The sequence below is a fragment of the Zingiber officinale genome, chromosome 8A (assembly GCF_018446385.1).
Source record: "Zingiber officinale cultivar Zhangliang chromosome 8A, Zo_v1.1, whole genome shotgun sequence".
Classification (NCBI taxonomy): domain Eukaryota; kingdom Viridiplantae; phylum Streptophyta; class Magnoliopsida; order Zingiberales; family Zingiberaceae; genus Zingiber; species Zingiber officinale.
In genome coordinates, this window is record NC_056000.1 from 30,029,189 (window position 1) to 30,034,236 (window position 5,048).

At 37.0% G+C, this 5,048-nt stretch overlaps 1 long non-coding RNA gene across 3 annotated transcripts; it reads left to right on the forward strand.

The window, feature by feature from the left end:
• The first annotated feature begins 932 nt into the window (after positions 1–932).
• Positions 933–4,779, forward strand: LOC122008267. Of its 3 annotated transcripts, XR_006119251.1 has the most exons (4): positions 933–1,416; positions 2,485–2,558; positions 2,966–3,092; positions 3,770–4,779. It is a non-coding gene; the product is annotated as an uncharacterized LOC122008267 (long non-coding RNA). The 3 variants fall into 3 exon arrangements; XR_006119252.1 differs by having other exon boundaries at positions 2,952–4,779; XR_006119250.1 differs by having other exon boundaries at positions 2,966–4,779.
• The last annotated feature ends 269 nt before the right edge of the window (positions 4,780–5,048 follow it).

Sequence of the window (5,048 nt, forward strand, 5' to 3'; positions counted from 1 at the left end):
TACCCATCACAAAGCAAAAGACAAGATTCGAAACAAAAACACACAAATACAGCACCTTTAGCATCCATAATTCATCAGTATTAAATCCTTTCGATTCTCAGTTGCACTGGTGAATCTGCTTGCTGACGACCGGGAAATACTGCAGCGTCATCCATGCGTACCTGAACCTAACCGGCGTCCCCCTCGAGATTGCCCGGCCTTCGCCAATGACGCACCGCTCCTCGTCCACTGGCCGGATGGCCCGGCGGTTCACCGGCTCGACGCTGCTCAGCCCGTAGCATCTCAGCACCACCTCCGACTGCGCCGGCAGTTGTTACTCACTGACACCTCGTACTCCGGCTTCCCTTCCACTACGCCCCGTCTTGCTCTGACTTATGCTGATGTCTGCTGAGCTACATGGAAGAGCTCCATGGCCTCCATTGATTGATGATGACAAGAAGAAGAAGAGATAATAAGAAGAGCTTGAGGAGACTAGCCATTTCTCTTTTGCCCACTTCTTAATTTGTGTACTATCTCAAATCCTTGGGGCCTATTTATAGACGGATTGCTTGTCTCTTTGTAGCTTCTCACTCCATGGACCATAACTATGAACTAATAAGCAAAGCTACGTGCTCTAAAATCTTGTTTCAGCGCTTCTCGATCTTACAGATCATCCGAAATGATAAGTGGTGGTATGTTTATCACATGAGGTTACGGAGTCGAATCATAAGATTGTTGGAGCGTAAATCTCCGGACCCTGTGCAACTCATCCCACTATCACTTACCCTCACTATTAGAAATATGATTTATTGGGACACTTTCTTGATGACATTTAAATTTAAATGTCATCATAAATAATTTTTAATGACATTTATCAAAAATAAATATTTTAAATATTAACATATCATGTTAGAGTATTTATGGTGACAAACTTTATCAATGCCATCATATAATGTTCTAATAATCTTAGCTTAAGCCATGCTTTTTCCAACCCAACGTAACCTAATTGCCGATCTTTTTTTTTCCACTGTACACACGCCCTATTTCTCCTCCTTCTCTCGCCGCGCGTAATCGCTCATGCCTTGCATCGTGCTCACCATCGTGCTCATGCCGACTCTTTTTCTCCCTAATCTGTTCTCACCATCGTGCTCCTCTCACCCACGCTCACGCATCCCATCGTCGTTCCTCTCCCTTTCTCCTCCCTAACCTGCTATCGCCGTTGCCGCTCTTCTTACCCAATCTCATCCATCCCTGTTGCTTCTCCTCTTGCCATCGCTGCTCCTCTCACCCATGCTCACGCATCCCTGTGGCCGCCGCTGCCAGCCACCGCTGCCGTTGCCAGTCGCCGCTGCCAACCGTCGTCGCCGCCGCCGCCGCCGCCGGCCTCCATTGTGCGTCTCCACCATAATTCCTCTGCAACACTGCCTCCACCGCTATGTAAGAATTTCCATGCTCAAAACCTGTATATCTGACTTTTTGATTCTTTCTTTTGGCCAAAAGTATACTTGTAAATGTCCATGTTCAAATTGGCATTCTGAAAAATAAAGTAACTTCTTAATAGTCTGATCATTAAAGGATAAGTGATATCTGAATGATCTATGCGCATTCATATCAAATAATGTCATGGTCTCTTTGGATTTGGAAGATAATTGTCAAATAAATTTGATTAGGAATGCAAAAAGAGCATTATTTAAATCAGTTTCTTCAAACTTAATAAGAAGAAAAGGCACATAGAGCCTCCATTTTCTAGTATTTCCCTCGGTAATGAAATGGAGGACATTTTGGTTCCTACTTTCTTCTATATGTATCCTCATCCCTGCTATGAACCTTAATTTTTTGTTTCAAAAAGCTTAGTGTAATAAACAAGCTTGAAATAGTCGAGCTCTGCTCAACTTGGCTACTTCACAATCATAACTATACTGATTTGGCAATATATCCAGTTAATTTTATTTCAATGGAAATTAGTTAGCTCAAATATTCATTAAACCAATGAACTTTATTTTTCCTAGCTAAAAACATGTTTCCTAGCCATTACCAACATCCTAAGCATTTATTATCTGTGAAATTCAGAATGGTAGAAAAAAAGTTACTGAAGAACATGTGATGCCATGAACAACTCAGGCTCACCTCCCCACACATGTGGCTTCATAATTTGAGAGACATAGGTATCAAAGTCACCTTCAACAAACTGTAACAACATTGCTAAGGAATAAATGGTATTTATGATAACATTCTTGAGGTTGTCCAAAGCCAAGCTTGTTATCACTAGTAAAGAATTACTAAGACTTCATAATGAAAAGCAGAATCTCAAATTAGGTACAAAGTGATATTTTCCTTAGAAAAATTAAGTCACCATTCTGTTTCTATTTCTGCGCGCCTCTTTATATATATATATATATATATAATTAGTTTTCTATCATTTTACTATAATTGACTAAGTCATTCTCCTTATCATTGATCAACAAGCATTAGAGAATTTTAAGAACCTTAAAACCTCAATTACAGGAACAATAGAGGCAAAAGAGACTAAAGGAAGCATACGGTGGAAGTTTTGGTCTAAGAAACTTGAGGCTTTAAAGGTCTTTCCTTGTCACCTTTCTTTTTTTTTTTATATTGTTGATTTTTCTTAGGTGAGATAAATTATGAGATATCATAGATTGTTATATCTTCTTGAGTCCTTGTGTTGTAAAGATTTCTCTATATCTTGAGTTCTCTACCTTGTGAAATTTTATTTGTCAATTGGAAATCCTATAAATATGAGTTGAGATCTTAGCTCATGATGTTTCATTCTTGATTTGTAGAGACTTGTCCCGTGTCTCTTTAAATTTCATTTAATTGTATTTGTGACCTACAGTTCTTATTATACTTGACTGTCACCTATGGCACAAGTCTTTATTTATGAGTGTTGAATTTAGTATATATGCATTTAAAAAATTTAACACTCTATCATAATATTAAATTTATTTTAATAGGTGTTTTCTTGTAGAATTATTATGGATAAGAGCTAGATCTTTTTACCAAGACAAACTGAGTATAGAAATGGTGTTCAAAGGCAAAGGATAATGAATCAGACCACTGAAAGGACATCTTTTTCTCAAGTTCTACAAAAATTGGTAAATATTCTTATCATGTTATAAGTTTATGTGCATTTGATTATAGAAACTAGTAATTAAATATATTTTCGGGAAAAAAAGAAAAAGGGCATCCTCCAACACAAGTTGAATTATTTCATGCCTATTTTATGTGCCTATTTTTCTCGAGTTGTTTGGTTTTGAGAAACAAAATGTTTCTATCCGAATTGCAGTTCCACAAACAGTAGCTACATGTAGCTTTTAATTCATTGTTTGGTTTTGAGATTCATTGTTCATGTAGCTTTGAATTAACATTGTTTGGTTTTGAGAAACAAAATGTTTCTATCCGACTTGCAGTTCCACAAACAGTAGCTACATGTAGCTTTTAATTCATTGTTTGGTTTTGAGATTCATTGATTTTGAGATTCATTGTTCAATTTGCCTGCCTCCCTGCCCTCTCCACACCAATTAACATTTACTTTTCTCTTTCAGTTTTTCATATGTGATTTCTTAATTAAAGCAAGTGATACAGTGACATTGATTGTGAAATCACTGATCTAACAACACTAAATTCGAGTTCTTACGTGCCAATCTGCTAGTTCTAGCTTTATAAAGACATGATTGAGTTATTATTTGAAATCTTAAACCATTAGTATGAATCTCAATTTATGTACTTATTATCTGACAATATCAATTGAAACATAGATTTGTTGGTTTAGGTTACAAAAACTTACAGCACACAAACAAACTGAAGCAAGCTTTATTCTCTTCAATGGAATTCAGATACCTCTCTCTCTATATCAAATGATTTATATATACATGCAAAAATCTATGTCGCACACCTGTTATGGCAACTATTTTTTTTTCTTTCTTTCTTTCTTTCTTTCTTTCTGGTTCCAATATCTACATATTTAAAGCTGAGGAGGAGGAGGTTGTATATCATGCCAAGAGCCAAAGCCGCTGGCTGAGAATATATGGCTTTCCTCTTTGTTTGATGATCCATGCAAGCCATGGGTTTGGCTCTCACAGTCGTTTTTGGACAAAGTGGTGCCATTAAGATATTCTGACCATTTCAATTCCTCTGGCTCACCATTGATGTGGATCGGAACACCTTTGTTGGGCAGCAACTCCAGCCATTGGAGGATGCCACCGTCAAAAAGAACACCAGAGCTCTACAACTCAAACTCACTTCCGCAGGAATTGCTTGCCCCCAAGTCATGGAAGCTGGTAGGGAGAATCATGTTCGAGATTGATGAAACAACAGGTGGCTCCATGGACAGTGTTGATGGATTTGGCTCAGAATTCTCCTGCAATAGATTCGACGAACTTGGGGCCAAGGAGTCACTGCACATGGTTTCCGCAACCTGATGCGCTTCAACTGCGTGTTTTCTGGAATTGATTCCACTCTGCATCAGCTTCTTCTTGATGCATGAGTTCCAGTAGTTCTTGATCTCATTATCTGTTCTCCCTGGCAACTGGGCTGCAATTTGAGACCACCTGATGATGGCGAGAAAAGAAAAATAGTGTGAAAAAAAAAAGATGTATTGTGATGATGGTTGCAATAGGTGACTGGGCTGCAATAGGAGACATGTATTTGGATTTTGCATATGATGGTTGAAGATGGTTGATAGTAAATTAGTTGGTTTTTTATTTTATAAGACTTATTTTATTTAGTTAGCATTGGATTCAATACTTTTACATTAGTAATGCATTTGTACTTTTGTGACGATGGGACGAATTGTGATGATATGGTGAATGAATTGGATATTTTGGATATAAAACATTTCTATTTTTATTGTGATGAATTGTGATGATGGTTAGATTGTGATGATGTGTAACTTTTTCTATTATGTGATTAATGTTTTGTATTTTGAATAAATATTAGCAATTTATTGTGATGTATTCTAAAGGTTTCTATTTAATGTTTTTATAAAATATTATAATTGACATTTAATAATGTCATTATAGATTATATAAGATAACAGTTTAACATATCAT